Source organism: Pinus tabuliformis, chromosome 3_2 (genome assembly GCF_031772625.1).
Source record: "Pinus tabuliformis cultivar Carrire ecotype Pingquan chromosome 3_2, CPIR1, whole genome shotgun sequence".
NCBI lineage: Eukaryota > Viridiplantae > Streptophyta > Pinopsida > Pinales > Pinaceae > Pinus > Pinus tabuliformis.
In genome coordinates, this window is record NC_142302.1 from 620,152,294 (window position 1) to 620,170,378 (window position 18,085).

The 18,085-nt window shown below is 33.7% G+C and overlaps 1 pseudogene; it reads left to right on the forward strand.

The window, feature by feature from the left end:
* The first annotated feature begins 3,627 nt into the window (after window positions 1–3,627).
* On the forward strand, window positions 3,628–3,741 carry LOC149182128 (U6 spliceosomal RNA; annotated as a pseudogene).
* Window positions 3,742–18,085: the final 14,344 nt, after the last annotated feature.

Consider the following 18,085-nt stretch of genomic DNA (forward strand, 5'->3'; position numbering starts at 1 on the left):
CAATTACTCCGCCTCGTTAGACCACTCCATTATTAAATTGTTTATTTTATATATATTTGTTTTGTATGTGGAATGGAGAAATTATAAATTTCAATTTCATATTAATAAAGTATAAATATAAAGGAGAAAAATTCATATATATATATATATATATAAGAGTGTGTGGTTTTTGGTAAAATATTATATATTCAAATCTAAAAAGGATTAAAATACATATACTTTTATAAATTTTAAATGAAAAATCTCATATATCAATTTAATATCTAATTTAGCCATAATCTTAAAATTAAATTATCATTATTTTTTTTTAAATATTAAAAATAAATAAATAACAAAGTTAATTGTAATTTAGATATTAAAATTAAATAAATATAATACTAATAAAGAAAAATATTTCTAAACATATATATATATAGAGCGCACAGGTTTAATCTTGAAATGTGGACCAAACAAATTCTAAACAGGAAGGTTCTTTTGAATAACAGAAAGGTATTCTAGATGCCTTTGCTGCAGCTCTCTGGTAAGTTGCAACATTATGTGCTAAGGTGACTCATATTGCTGTACTGGAAAACAATAGAGAATACATGTGAATTCCTTAGAGTACACATCTTATTTTTGTGTGCAAATCAAGCTGCTGAATGGTTGATGGTGATTACTTTGTATGTTGCCATCAAATTAGGTATTGGTATATTATCAATTTTTCTGTTTCTTTGACATCTGGTTTAGTGATATTTTTCAATCATGCAGGTTAAGGTTCTTCCACTAGATGATAAAGCTGTTGTTTTACGACCAAAATATAATATTAGGGCTCATCAATAAAGTTGCTTTCGAGGGTGGAACAACTGAGATTGCTATCAAAAGCAGGGAAGGAAGGTCTAATATCTGCTGTTGAAAAGTTTGGTCTCTCTCTTTTTAAAATTGAAAGTCTGGGCCTTCTTTCAAAAGCACTGAGGAGCTCGGTATACTTTCGGCAGCCACTGGCACCGATACTAGCACACCTGGAGCACTTCTATATCTAGCAATAGTTCTTCTGATTGCAGGGCCATTGTGTGCATATTTTGTTCCCGATGACTCAAGTTAGGAAGTAGCATTGCAAGTTGTAGTGGCTTTGTTATCTGTTGTCTGTGGGCCTGCAGCATTTTCCGGATCGAATTTGGTATCAAAGTTGCAGAACTCAAACTAAGATTCAAATGAAGCATGTATTCATGGTCATCATTCTTTCTGTTTGGATTTATTGTATTAAATTAATATTCAGAGGTAAGAGATGTGCTGAGTGAACCTTTTAGGGATCTTTCTCCTCCATTACTTTGTCTACAGATTTGTTACCCACAAGTGAATCTACTAGCTTGATGTGGTGATACACAAAACCATGAGTGATACAGGGAAATTGACTTCTTTATTGAATATAATTGAAGGACCAACTTATATGATGTTTTAATTATGCATTTAAAATAAATGTTGTGATAAGTTGGGTTTGAATGCAGACCTCCCAAATCACGGTGAGAAAGTATATGCATAATAAGTATTTAATTATATTTGAGCCCAGCCAGCTTGAAATTAAGATCAAATTGAAATGTCTGTTATTCATAATCCAAGCAAAGGCAACTGCCACTGGGTTTTCGTTGACAGTAGTGTGATCATAAAAATGTATTTTTCTATCAGCTCTAGCTATGTGCAAGTGAATTGGAAGGCCATATGAGAGAACTTTATGGGAATTAAGGTGCAGATTGTTTTTTTGTTTAACTATATTGAATTGGTAATTTGTTGAAATAATTTGGGTGAGGTTGAGAATGAAACTTACTAGTTGCTACTATATCAAGAATATATTCCATAATTTGAAAGTCATGTGGCCGGAGAGCCTATTCCTTAAGCTTTATTACAACAGCCCAAAATCATTTTTGGAATTGAACCAGGATGAATGGGAGAACAAACTATACTCCCAACAACCCTGACTACTAAAATAAGAAATAGATTAAATTTATATGACAATAAAAAAAGTTAAAAAGTCACTTGTTTGAAAATCATTTTAGGAGAAAAGAAAGATGGGAGGTTTATTTGGCTAAAAGAAGCAGTTCTACTTCTAAATGGGTTGGCCCTAAGTAACTTGGGTAGAGTAAGGGCAGTGGGCGCATCATTGACCCAGGAAGAGAGCATTAAGTTAATTTTCTTGGAGACTAGGGCAACCCACAAATAACCTAGCAGAACTTTGTTCAAAAAGATGATCTTAGTATCAGAATTGAAAATTTAATTTTCAACTTAGCAGAACTTTGCTCAAAAAGATGATCTTAGTATCACAATTGAAAATTTAATTTTCTTTGAAAACTATGGCAACCCACAAATAACTTAGCAGAACTTTGCTCAAAAGAATAGGGCAACCCACAAATAACCTAGCAGAACTTTGTTCAAAAAGATGATCTTAGTATCAGAATTGAAAATTTAATTTTCAAGTTAGCAGAACTTTGCTCAAAAAGATGATCTTAGTATCACAATTGAAAATTTAATTTTCTTGAAAACTATGGCAACCCACAAATAACTTAGCAGAACTTTGCTCAAAAGAATGATCTTAGTATCAGAATTGAAAATTAAGAGTTTAAAATGTATCAACTACCCACAATATGTCATCAGTAACAAAAGAACGTGCCTACAAGTATAGATCTTTCCCGGATTATACAAAGATGAATGACCACCACAATTTTCTTTGATTACATACTAATTTTACTGAATTTGGTGCATTGTTAAACAATCTAACAAGAATTAATTATGATGGGCGTTCGCCGTGAAATCGAAGCGCTTGACCGCTCTGGACATTCATCGCTCATGATAGGGCACTGAAAATCAATAGACCTGCTTAGGAGATCATAACCACTTCGATGGATGATTACCTTCATTCATGTTGTCTCATGTCTATTGTAGTGGGCTAGATTTTTCCCAGATACCTCAAATCTCATAAAAAGGCGTCCTCTCACCAGAGTTTATCAGTGACCAGAGTTCATAGTCTTCGCCAGAATTACCACTGACTACTCTACTTTTAGTTGTTCTCTCTTTTGCACATCCCATTACCATTGATGGCCTTGCCTTTGGGAGTACCCTTTTCGCACTTTCCTCCTCACATTTATGTATTCTCTGGGAGGAAGCTCTGGATAGAATAAAATGGAGGACTTGCCAGACTACTTTGATGCTTTAAACAGAGAGCTTGCGAACGCAATTGAGGAGTTGAAGTCTAAAGAGGGATGTCACGCAGATGTGAAAGATAGAATGTGTCAAAATTAAGTATTGAAGCACATGCAGCATCTTTTACCCACTATAGCAAGTCCTGAGTTTATATTGATTGCTGATTCTGGAATATTCTGTAATCAGATGGATATAAGCGTGCTCAAAAAATTGACTGGCCCAAGAAATTGGCAATCTAGATAAAAATACCCACTGTAAAAAAAATCCAACAAAATTAAGAATCAGAAGTAGAGTGCAACAAAATTAAGAATTAGAAGTAGAGTGCATGGACAAGAGAATGAAAAGGTGCAGAATGTGGAAAGGGAAGCCAGATTCTTCCCTAATTGACAGAAGAAATAATATTACTAATAATACAAGCTTACTTTTGTTTTTTCGGAGACATCCGATAAAATTGGAACGATACAGAGAAGATTAGGATAGTCCCTGCGCAAATTGAAACGATACAGAGAAGATTAGGATAGCCCCTGCCCAACCATTACACGCACAAATTGATAAATGGTCCAAATTTTTTAAAAAATACAACCTTACCTTTAAATTTAATAAAAATTGTGGCATAGCAGCTAATAAAAGAAATTTTTAGTTTTGGAAATTTCTAACTCTTATCAACTATTATTTCGTTTCTCGAAAAATAACATATGCATTCTTTAAAGCTGAAATAAATCTGAGGAATTTATTGTTCGATTTAAATTTTTCGGATTCCTTGCATTATTTAGATTGAACGATTGAATTTATGAACGGATATTCCTTCGCTACCCTACGTATTCTCTTATGCATGCAACGTGTACGATGCGTTATTTATAATATCTATCAAATTTTGAACAGATGTTATTTAATAGGCAAAATAATAGACGAACACATGTCAAATGGAGATGAAGTGGATTTAGAGGAATGCATATTTTGACCAATTTCAAAAGGGAGACGTTCGATGTAAATATATAAAAATTTAACAATCTCAATTAATAAGGTTATATAGCTAGAGTTCCTTGCCACTTAGTTTAAATATAGCTAAAATAAAATAAAAAAAATTCGGTAAGTTTGAAAACAATGAGACTACATCATGTTCATGTCCAAGAATAACACCTAAATAGGGAGGGAAAATGAACGAGTGACCTAAAATCTAAGAGTGGATTAACAAGGCACTCAATCACCGTCTATCCAAGACTCTGTGGACAACTAAATTAAAATAATTAAAATATGGAATTGTTTTACATTTTATTTATTGATTTTAATTAAGATTGATTAATTTCACTCATATATTTATGAAATCCGTTTATTATTTTACTTTAATTTAATATATTGATTGATTAAATGGTTTTATTATTCATTAATTGTGACTGTCATTTAATTATTTTTATTCATATGTAAATTTAAAATATAAAATAATTATTATTTTTATCAGAGTAAAATAAATTATTTTTAAATAACATTATTTTTTAATTTAAAGAGGAAGTATTTGGATAATATTTAGATATTTTGATTTTGAATTTTCTCTCCATTAATAAGTTCCTCTTATATATAGCTAAGTGTTGTCCAAAACAAAAAGAGAATTGAAATAAGATACCATGTAACACAATGTTGAGTTAGTGGGTTGTTTAGAGTGTGTTGCAAGCATTGATTCATTTGACTTAGGGAAGAATAGATGTCACATTCCCCCTCTAACAACTTGCTTCTTGTTGTATATGTATTGAAGAATCATGGTAGATGATAATTGTTAGTAAATTATGTTTACTTTACTACCATTTGGACATGTCACAAATGGAAAATGCATATATTTTGATCAATGAACTAAATTAAGAAAAAATGAGACCACATGGCCACTTGCCACCCTCACTCTCCATGGTGTGATATATGCCATTATTGACTATAAAAATTTATCTTCATTACATCTTTTCTAGGAGCCATCAATCTCTCAAGTGTCATGTTATTGTTTCTTTAAATAAATGACAATGGTAGCCAAAGAGGTTTCACTTTAGTCTAGTGAATTTAAGTCCTAGCTCATTGAAGATAGCTAAGGATGGGATCTTCAATGATAATTAGTCAATTGCTCCAATAACCACAAATGAGATACTTAGTCATTAATTTGCAATCTTATACAAGCCAAAATAGCAAAAACTATTTCTCAACTCAACTTATATGTGCATCCTCAATTCACTTCAATGTTCCCTTCACCTATTTCAAGTTTATACTAATTATATGAATATTGATGACAACAACCATGATGATTATTACCTTGTATAAGATCAACTTTGGTGTATTAAACTTTAAGAAAAATCACAAAGAAATAAATAGTTTGTTTTACAATTTTATTTCTATTAAAAAAAAAAATTAAAAATTAGAATTTTTTTAAAATTCTTTATAATTTTGATGAATTAATAAATTAAGAATACCAATATTATTACAAATATTTTAAAAATTTAATGTAAATCTATATATCACATTTTAAAAAGACTTATTTTTATTATCTAACCTTTCACTATTATGAAAACAAAAAAACAACTTATTTTATTTCATAATACTTTATTTTAAAAAATACTTAATAGTATATTACATCATTAACATAGTGAAAGTTATTTCCTATATTAACATTATTCATTTTAATAAAAATCATTATACGTTATTAATATATATTAAATAAATATATATCCTAGAATGTACTTTTAGTATTTTATGTATGTAGTACATATTTTTGATAATTGATGCAGAAGCATGAGACTTAGAGGGAAAATCTTCAAATTTATTCCAAAAATACAAAAAAAACTACAAGCAAAGGAGTGGGATCCTTTAGCCATCAATTTCCATGTTTTTCTAGTTTAGCCTAGAGATAGAATCTAGGAATAAATCATGATATAATAAATACTAAATAGTTAAGCCATAGTGGAGGTTCTCGAGGAGATTGTTGGCATTATGATGTATGTGTTGTACTTGATGGCAACCCACTTGTAGCAGAACAACTCACTTGTATATGATGAATCTACAGAAGAGATATCAGATGTGAGAGAATGCATGACAGTAGTGTTTACAGATGTGATGAAATGCAGGGCAGCTTCAAGGAATCAGTTCAGAAGGAAACTCACTCAGATGAAAGATCACAATATAGCAGGTAAACAACAAAGAATGACAGATCAGTCTTCACAGAATGAAGAAAGAGAGGTATACACAGGTTCACCATTGACCAAGCTGTGTATACACGTAGGTTCACTGTATACAAGTCACATATACGTACACACGTTTTTTCACAAAAGGAAAAGTGCGTATACCTTGGAAAACTAAATTTTTGGTCTGAAGTATTTGGTCCATGGTATTTTGATCCATGGTATTGGTCCAAGGTATCTGGTCCGAGGTATTGACCCCAGGTATTGGGTCCTAAGTGGTTTTGGTCCATGGTATTGAGAAAGGCCTAAAACTATAAAAGGAGGAGAAGATCATTAGGCCAAGTGTGCAAGTATCGAATATCTGATGAAGTGTGAGATCTAATATGCAGGTTATTGGCTTATGGTGTTGTGCTCGATCTGAACCAAGGATGAACCTTAGCGTTTGATGAAGGATAAGATCTAATGATGTATTAGGATCTTAAGGCTTGAAGTGAATTATCTTTATGTGGTTTGATCATGTATCTGAATAACTGGCGCATGTTGTAGTCTGTAAATATGATGATCTGGGTATGACTGAAGTCTGGAATAGTTGTAATGTTTAAATCATCATTTACATATCTGTATGCAGGTTCACTTTAGAAAAGGAGTGTATACACGTTGGTTCTACATATCAAAGCAGCGTATATATCATAAATTTGATTTGCATATCTGTATGTTGGTTCGCTCTAAGGAAAGCGCATATGCACGTAGGTTCGACACATGGAAGTAGCATATACCTTATCAAATATGTTTTAGTTGCTTCTGTTTGCTATTGCAGTGTTCTGGGTTCTAGCTTGGGGTCTAGTTATTGTATTCTGGTGACAGCATTCTGAATGATCAGATTGATGGCTTGTCAAAGTGGTTGATTGATTCGGTTGTGGTCGGTTCAAATGGAGATTGGTTGATGCAGATATATTTGATGATTGAATGATGTTGTTGATGGATCCAGTCTGAAAATTTATGAAACGTGGTCCCTAGTAGAAAAGAGAAGGTTGTAGCCTTCTGTAAGCCGGCACCTACGTACTAGTAAACATATCAGCTAGTACAAGAGCTAGGGGGTTGTAACTCCCTTCTAGTAAAAGCTGGAGAACGAGAGAAGGTTGCATCCTTCTACAGGTAGAAGCATGTGTATTGGTATAAGACTGCACCAATACAAAAATTGTAAACATAATTTTCTTATTATTAAAAGAAGACAGAGACGACAGTAGCAGGTGGTTTTTACCCACATTGGGTTTCCACCTTATATCTTGGTGTTCTTGTGTGTTGTTTATGTGTGATTCTTTATTTTGTTTTTACTGCACTGTCTAATGAATTCCTGATATATTGATTAAAGTTCAATACATGATAATTTGGGTAAATCTAAAGATATCTACATATACACTGGTTGCATTAAGTACAGTTGCGTATACACGCTAGTTCACTGAGCTGAAGTAGCGTATACAAATCAGTTTTTAAAAATTAAATTATTGATCTGATAATACTGATTCACCCCCCTTCTCAGTGTTATTTCTAATAATTGGTATCAGAGCGGGTCCTTTCAGAAGAAGCTTGATCGCTTGAAGGAAGATCCATCATCATGAGTAATCAAGAAAGCGGGGGATCCATCAGACCACCAATATTTGATGGGAGCAACTTTGTTTATTGGAAGGTAAGAACCACATCCTATCTTCAATCACTTGGAACAGATGTTTGGGAAATTGTGGAAGGAGGATATACATTTCCATTAGCAATTCCTACAGATACGGCAGGTAAAAAGAAATATGAAACCAATGCCAAGGCGGTCAATACATTATTGGGAAGTCTGTCACAATCAGAGTTTGTCAAAGTTATGCAGCTCAAATTAGCCAAAGAAATATGGGACAAAATCGTTCTAAGCTACGAAGGAGACTCTCAGGTAAAACGTGCTAAACTGCAAACTCTCAAAATTCAATATGAAACTCTCAAGATGCACAATGATGAAAGTATAGCTAGTTACTTCTTACATGTAGATGAGGTTGTTAATTGCATGAAGAATCTGGGTGAAGAGATAAAGGAAGTTACCTTAGTTGAAAAAGTTTTAAGATCCTTATCTGCTAAATTTGAATCAAAAGTATCTGCCATAGAAGAAAAGCAGGATCTATAGACTATTACTATGACACAGCTTCACGGAATCTTAACTGCCTTTGAAATGAGAAAAGGAGGTCCATCAGATATGAGAGAAGCCGCATTTAAAGCTTCAGCAAAAGGAAAAGAAGAACTCAATGAATCAAGACATATTTAAGAAGAAGAAGAGGAACTAAACTTTGTCAAGAAGCTTCAACGGGGTTCCGAAAGATTCAAAGGTAAACTACCTTTCAAATGTTTTGCTTGTGGTAGAGTTAGTCATTATGCTGCCAAATGTCCTCATAAAGATAAAAATGATAAAGGAAAGGAATCTGCAAAATAGAATAGAAAACAAAGTGTAAGTAAAAAGAGCTACTATACTCATGAAGATAGCGATGGTTTATCAAATAGTGATGAAGATGAAAATAATAATGACTATAGACTTCTGATGGCTTATGAAGATGATGATTTCTTGGATGTTTTAGATGAAGACGACCTTTATAAAGAAATCTCTAAACTCAAAATATGTTTAGAATAAAATAATATGATTATAGATACCTTGATATACCAACTTGCTGAAAGAGAAAAGCACAATGAAAAACTAGAATGCGAAATTGTGGGTCTAAGAAAGGATCTTGAGAAAACAAAAGCTCTCAATCTTAGATTTGCTAAAGGATCATAAACCTTAAATGAAATTATCAAAGTGCAGCGTTCTCCTCTAATAAAGATAGGTCTTGGATATACTGAAGAAACATCCCAATCATAGAAGTCGTCAAACTCCACTAAAAGCTATCTTGATGCAGCAAAGAGCAGTGGACAGTTTGACAATTGTCAACAAAGGCATAAAGCAGATCACCAGGTAAATCAGGCTCAATTTACTTCAAGGATGAACAGAAGCCACAACCAACCTCAGGTAAATCGTACTCAATTTGCTTCAAAGATGAATATCAATAGAAACTACAATCACCAGGTCAGTAGATTCGATAATCGTAGGAACTTCTTTAATGGTCAATGTTTCTCATGTCATAATTTTGGACAGAAAGCTGCTAAATGTGTTGCTTACAAAACCATCATGACTAGAGAAGCACGAAATCAAAGGAATGTGATAGGGATCAAGAAAAGTTCCTATAATAACTTTTCTCTTCTTGAAAATGAAATAAAATGCTCAATCTGTAACAACTTTGGCCATGAAGAATCTAAATGCAGGAGTAAATTTCGGCAAATATCTCAAAAGGAGCAAACTCCATTAAATCCCAAAATATGGAGAAAGAAAGAACCACAAATAGAAAGATGTGGTATAGCCTTGTATGCAGAAGGACAAGAAAACCAGTGGTACATCGATAGTGGATGCTCAAAACACATGACATGTGACAAAGAAAAACTACACTCATATAATGCCTTAGAAAAGGAAAAGAGTGTCTCATTTGGAAACGACACTCCTGCTATCATAAAAGGTAAAGGCTTTGTTTTCTTGAAAGAAAAAGTTAAAGTTGGGAATGTTATGTATGTTGATGGCTTAAAGCACAACCTGTTGACTGTGAGTCAAATGTGTGATCAAGGAAATGAAGTAGTGTTTCGATCAAATGGATGTGTTTTTTGTGAGCTTGATACAGGAGAAATTGTGATCAAAGGTACAAGAACTCCAGGGAAGAAATGATGCAATGAAATGCAGGGCAGCTTCAAGGAATCAGTTCAGAAGGAAACTCACTCAGATGAAAGATCACAGTATAGCAGGTAAACAACAAAGAATGACAGATTAGTCTTCACTGAATGAAGAAAGAGTGGTATATGCAGGTTCACCATTGACCAAGCTGTGTATACACGCAGGTTCAATGTATACAAGTCGCGTATACGTACACATGATTTTTCACAGAAGAAAAAGTGCGTATACCTTGGAAAACTAAATTTTTGGTCCGAAGTATTTGGTCCATGGTATTGGTCCAAGGTTCGGACTCGATATGGTTGAATTCTAAGGTGTTCAACTATCTTATCACATCTGTCTTATTCCCCTCTACTATGGTTCTGCGATGCGATATTGGTTCGGACCCAATATGGGTATAAGCCAAATGTGATAAGATCTCAGGTCCGGAACTCTATTCCGGCTAAGCATTTTCACGATTTCCCTGTGTAAAACAGAGTTTTGTCTGCGGAACTCTGTAATGCAAATAAAGAATCCAGGGCTCGACGATATGAAGGAAACATAGTCTAAAGGCTTCAACTAAAGTATTAATTGGAAAATAAGGCTAAATCATTGATATTGAGACTCGGAAGAAATCAACGAAGCCAAATACACATACAAATACTAGTTAACAACAAGCACAGTTCTAATGCACATAAAGGCTTTTGCAGGTCACCACATTTTTGGGATCGACCAATACACAGAGAAAAAACCTCTTTTCCCTTGAAAAATATGCGATAAAGGCATGCAGTCTAAATCCCATTACAATAGCATCAAACTTACGTACTGGTTCACGTTAACAACCAGTTCCTAAAACAGGGGCTTTATTTAATACAACTATTAGTTCTGTGAGACATCCTCCTCGAGAACCTCCACTATGCTTAACTAATCCTATCTGTTCAGCAAGGAAATTGTTGGAAATAATATTGAGAGGGGGGTGAATCAGTATTATTAGATCAATAATTTAATTTTCAAAAACTGATTTGTATATGCTACTTCAGGTTAGTGAACTAGTGTGTATACGCAACTGTACGTAATGCAACCAGCGTATATGCAGAGATCTTTAGATTTACCCAAATTATCATGTATTGAACTTCAATCAGTATATCAAGAATTCATTAGACAGTGCAGTAAAAGCAGAATAAAGCATCACACATAAGCAACACATAAGAACAGTAAGATATAAGGTGGAAACCCAATGTGGGTAAAAACCACTTGCTGCTGTCATTTCTATCTTCTTTTTATAATAAGAAAATTCTGCTTACAATTTTTGTATTGGTGCAGTCTTATACCAGTACGCAGGCTTCTACCTACAGAAGGCTACAACCTTCTCTCATTCTCCAGCTTCTACTGGAAGGGAGCTACAACCCCCTAGCTCTTGTACTAGCTGATATGTTTACTAGTACATAGGCAGTGGCCTATAGAAGGATACAACCTTCTCTTTTCTACCAAGGACCACGTTTCATAAATTTTCAGACTGGATCCATCAACAACATCATTCAATCATCAAATACATTTGCATCAACCAATCTCCTTTTGAACCAACCACAACCGAATCAATCAACCACTTTGAAAACCCATCAATCTGATCATTTAGAATGTTGTTACCAGAATACAGTAACCAGACCCCAAGCCAGAACCCAGAATACTCCAACAGCAAACAGAAGCAAATAAAACACATTTTATAAGGTATACACTACTTCCATGTTTCGAACTTGCCTGCATACATGCTTTCCTCAAAGCGAACCAACGTACAAATCTGCAAATCAAATTTATGATGTATACACTGCTTTGATACGCAAAACCAGCGTGTATACACTCCTTTTCTAAAGTAAACCTGTGCACAGATCTGTAAATGATGATTTAAACATTACAACTATTCCAGACTTCAATCATACCCAGATCATCATATTTACATACTACAACATGCGCCAGTGATGCAGACACATGATCAAACCACATAAAGATAATTCACTTCAAGCCTTAAGATCCTAATACATCATTAGATCTTATCCTTCATCAAACGCTAAGGTTCATCCTTGGTTCAGATCGAGCACAACACCATAAGCCAATAACCTGCATATTAGATCTTATCACATCTAGCTTATACCCATATCAGGTCCGAACCAATATCGCATCGCAGAACCATAGCAGAGGGGAATTAACCCTTTAAAGTGCCGAAGTCCGAAGTAGCGATACCTCAGACCCGAAATATTATAGGGAGGCTTTGATAGCATATCGAGTCTGCGAGTGTTATCGCATCACAAGTCTTAGCGGGGTGTATTGGAATCGCCGATAGAGATTGTCGATAGCCACATGTCATATCGCATCGGGGAATCACCGATGTTAAAGCGCCGATAATGCTATTTCAATTCCTGTGAAATAAGCCGCCGATAGTGTATTTAAGCGCGATAATGTTATTCCATTACTTTGGAATAAAAGCCCATCGATTGTGTATTTTGTATTTAAATGCATTTTCTTTCATTTACAATGCCGATAGTGTATTTTACACTATTTGCATTATTTCCATTCAAAAGCCCTCGGATAGTGTATTTTTATAATTCCTGTGGAATTATAGTCCCGATAGAGGATAAGAGGCTCTACGTAATAAATTGTGCCTATAACAAGGGTTGGGGTGATTAAGGGGAAAGAGTGGTGATTTTGAAGGTAAAGGGCATTTATAAACAATCAGCCTAGAAATAGATAACTGATACTCCAGTGTGAGAAGAAGAAGGATTTCAGCCAGAATTAGAAGAAATTATATCAGGATTTGGGCATTTGTCTATATCGCCTGTACCTAGGCCACTATTAGGCTCTGATACCACTAATGGTGGACTGGGTGCAGGCGATATAGACAAACGCCCAAATCCTGAAATAATTTCTTCTAATTCTGGCTGAAATCCTTCTTCTTCTCTAACTGGAGTATCAGTCATCTATTTCTAGGCTGATTGTTTATAAATGCCCTTTACCTTCAAAATCATCACTCTTTCCCCCTTAATCACCCCAACCCTTGTTATTGGCACAATTTATTACGTAGAGCCTCTTATCCTTTATCAGAAAATACACTATCAGAGGGCTTTTGAATGGAAATAATCAAAATAGTGTAATGTACACTATTGGCATTGTAAACCAAAGAAAATGCGTTTAAACACAAAATACACAGTCGGCAGGCTTTTATTCCAAACGAATGGAATAACACTATTGCGCTTAAATACACTATCAGCGGCTTATTTCACAGGAACTGAAATAACACTATCGGCGCTTTAACATCGGTGATTCCCTGATGCGATATGACACGTGGCTATCGGCAATCGCTATTAGCGATTCTAATATACCCCGCTAAGCACTCCCCGCTAAGACTTGTGATGCGATAACACTCGCGGACCCGATATGCTATCAAAGCCTCCCCATAATATTTCGGGTCCGAGGTATCGCTACTTCAGACTTCGGCGCTTTAAAGGGTTAATTCCCCTCCACTATGGTTCTGCGATGCGATATTGGTTCGAACCCGATATGGGTATAAACCAGATGTGATAAGGTTTCAGGTCCGGAACTCTATTCCAACTAAGTATTTTCACAATTTCCCTGTGTAAAACAGAGTTTTGTGATGGAAAAACTGAAGTTGTAAATAGGAGTTTGGGCAATCTTTTGAGAAGTCTTACTGCAGAACATCCAAAACAGTGGGATCAAGTGTTGGCACAACCTGAATATGCATACAATGATTCACCTAACAGAAGTACAGGACAGAGTCCATTCCATATAGTTTATGGAATGCACCCAAGAGGAGTATCTGAGTTGAGAAACATGGGAAAATAAGAGATGAGAAGTGCATAGGGAGAAGATTTTGCTTTAGAAATGCAAGCAATACATGAACAAGTGAAACAACAACTGCAGGATAGCAACATCAAGTACAAGACCAGAGCAGACATGAGAAGAAGAGAGGTAAACTTTGAAGTTGGAGATTTGGTATTAGCACACCTCAGAAAGGAAATATTTCCAAAGAGGGAGTATAACAAATTGAAGTTCAAGAAAATTGGACCATGCAGAGTATTAAGGAAGTTTTCTGAAAATGCATATGAGATTGAATTACCCCTTGATGTTGGAATATCTCCAATTTTCAATGTTGCTGACCTATACAAGTATGAAGGTGAAACTGTAGATGAAACAACATAAGATCAAGAAACACAAGAGATTGACTGGGTAAAGCAATTACCTAAAACAAAAGAGTTACAACCAGAAAGGATTTTAGATAAAAATGTGTTCAAGAAGACCAGAGGACAGGAGTACTTTTAGTATTTGGTAAAATGGAAGGATCAGCCAACCACTGAAGCTACTTAGGTAACAGAAAGCATACTACAGACGCTGGGCAGTTCTGTAGAAGAGCTCATGGACAGGAGCCCATGAAGAATTTTGTCCTCAGGATTATGATGCAGGAGCATGAGACTTAGAGGGAAAATCTTCAAATTTATTCCAAAAACACAAAAAAATCTACAAGTAAAGGAGTGGGATCCTTTAGCCATCAATTTCCATGTTTTTCTAGTTTAGCCTAGAGATAGAATCTAGGAATAAATCATGATATAATAAATACTAAATAGTTAAGCCATAGCGGAGGTTCTCGAGGAGATGTCCTCGCTGAAAAAATAGGATTAGTTAAGCATTGTGGAGGTTCTCGAGGAGGATATCTCGCAGAATTAATAGTTGTATTAAATAAAGCCCCTGTTTTAGGAACTAGTTGTTAACATGAACCAGTACATATGTAAGTTTGATGCTATTGTAATGGGATTTGGACCGCATGCCTTTATCACATATTTTTCAAGGGAAAAAGGGTTTTTTCTCTATGTATTGGTCGATCCCAGAGGCGTGGTGACCTCCGAAAGCTTTTCTGTGCATCAGAACTGTGTTTGCTGTTAACTGGTATTTGTATGTGTATTTGGCTTCGTTGCTTTCTTCTGAGTCTGAATATCAGTGATTTAGCCTTATTTTCCAATTAATACTTTGGTTGAAGCCTTTAGACTGTGTTTCCTTCATATTGGCAAGCCCTGGCTTCTTTATTTGCATTACAGAGTTCCGTAGGCAAAACTCTATTTTACACAGGGAAATCGTGAAAATACTTAGCTGGAATAGAGTTCCGGACCTGAAATATTATCACATCTGGCTTATACCCATATCGGGTTCGAACCAATATCTCATCGCAGAACCATAGCGAAGGGGAATTAACCCTTCAAAGCGCCGAAGTCCGAAGTAGCGATACCTCGGGCTTGAAATATTATAGGGAGTCTTTGATAGCATATCGGGTTCGCGAGTGTTATCGCATCGCAAGTCTTAGCGGGGAGTGCTTAGCGGGGTGTATTGGAATCACCGATAGCGATTGCCGATAGCCATGTGTCATATCACATCGGGGAATCACTGATGTTAAAGCGCTGATAGTGTTATTTCAGTTCCCGTGAAATAAGTCGTCGATAGTGTATTTAAGCGTGATAGTGTTATTCCATTCCTTTGGAATAAAAGCCCGCCGACTGTGTATTTTGCGTTTAAACACATTTTCTTTGGTTTACAGCACCGATAGTGTATTTTACACTATTTGCGTTATTTCCATTCAAAAGCCCTCCGATAGTGTATTTTTATAATTCCTATGGAATTATAGTCCCGATAGAGGATAAGAGGCTCTATGTAATAAATTGTGTTGATAAAAAGGGTTGGGGTGATTAAGGGGGAAAGAGTGGTGATTTCGAAGGTAAAGGGCATTTATAAACAGTTAGCCTAGAAATAGATGACTGATACTCCAGTGAGAGAAGAAGAAGGATTTCAACGAGAATTAGAAGAAATCATATCAGGATTTGGGCATTTGTCTATATCACCTGCACCCAGGCCACCAATAATTTGTGAGGTCACATATCAAATTGCATGATTATCATTATTGGAAATGCACACTAAAATAATGGCTAATAAAATACTTTTTATTTTATGTAGATCCGAGTTAAGATAGATCTAGATTGGTTTAATTTAATTTAATTTATCTGAAATCCTAAAAACAAAAATTAAATAATATATATTGTTATTTGCTACTATTAAAAAGTTAATTTTATGAATATATACATCAAAAATATATATGAATATAAACATAAAAAATATATATGAATATACTAAACATGAACAAAAAGTATATGTTCTACACAAGTGAAATGAACACTCAAGTAGAGAGTTTTATCAAACACAATCATGAGTGAATGAACGAAGTTTTTTTAGTAGCCATAAAATACTGCTAATGGCCTCGGACTTATAGTATCTGAACTTTGGAACCAAAATTCTAGAACCATACTTCCAAAACAAAAAATGTTTCTACCAAAAATAGTAAAAAAAATATTGTTATCTTGCATTGGAAATGTGCTAACTAAAACTGCAAGCATATATATATATATATATATATATATATATATAAACCTCTCATCAAATTCTATTTTTATACAAAATTACATTTGTACCAATACATATGAATATGCTCAAGATAATATCAAAAATATATATGAATATACTAAACATGAAAAAAAGTATATGTTCTACACAAGTGAAATGAACACTCAAGTAGTGATTTTTATCAAACACAATAAAATAAACGAACTAACAAATTAAGAAAATGTTGACGCTGTAATGTTTTATGTATTAAATACACAATTACATTATTATATTTAGGTGATATAATTTTTAACAAAATCACGATATATATTTTTTTAATAATGTATTTTTGAATGTATAATAATTTAAAGATATTTCAATTAATTTTTTTTTTTTTTTTTTTTTTTTTTTTTTTTATATTTTAGGCAAAATTGACTAGTGACAATTTGACCATGACTTGCATAGCTAGATTCCAATGTATTGTCAAAAATATATAAAAGAAATTACATTTGCATTAATAACTTTATGACCTTTAAAAGTGAATAAAGGCTTTGGAAAAATTGATATTAAAAATGTCATTTAAAAAATATATAATTATAATTTAACTAACCATTATATCAAGGACGTTAGAAAAAAATATGTTAAAATCTTTGATGATGAAAACGGTGTATTTCAAAAACCAATAAATTAAAAATTATGTAACCTAAGTATTGTAGAATAATAATTTATCTAATTATTACATTTTTTAATAATTTTTATATTTCTCAAAATAAAATGTATCATTTCATAAGACAATTTAGTGAAATTGTTTAAAATATAATTTAAATAATACTTCCGTATTTTAAATTTAATCAATTATTTACCTTGCTTTTAACTATCCAATCACACAATAGAGCATTTTTAATTAGATTGTGCGTAGGTGTCATTCAAATGCTCATTAACAAAATCAATTATTTACCTTGTTTTTAACTATCCAATCACACAAATAAATCTAACTATATTTTAGTCATAAAAAAGATGAAAAATGGTTGTGGGAATTTGACATAAATTGTTATGGGAAAATACTTACGAAGACAACACATTAAAATTATAATTGCACATAGTTGGCGTGTACAATATTAAGAGTGGTGGAAGGACTTTAATGAATGCTTGATTTGGACATTGATTTATGTTCTCTTTAATTTTAAATGGCATAGGAAGCAAACGTTGACAATCACGCACATTTGATTTGGGAATTACAAATCCTGCAAAATTGTTGGTACGAATGTTCAGTTGTGTCAGTCTAATCCGTGACCGCAACGTTGTTATAATTACATAATAAGACCCCAAGAATATTAACTAATGAGAAGCTTGAAAAAATAAAATTAAAATAATAAAAAACTATTTTATTTGATTTTATAATGTTGGCATTATAGCATATACGTTTAATTTTTAGTCTAAGGTTCAATTTATTTGATGGTCATCGCGAATGTGGTATATCCCTGCCGCGACAGGGAATACTGTTTAATTTTTAGTCAAAATTAATTCATTGTCAACGCAAAATGGATTGCGTTTACTTATGTTTTTCGTA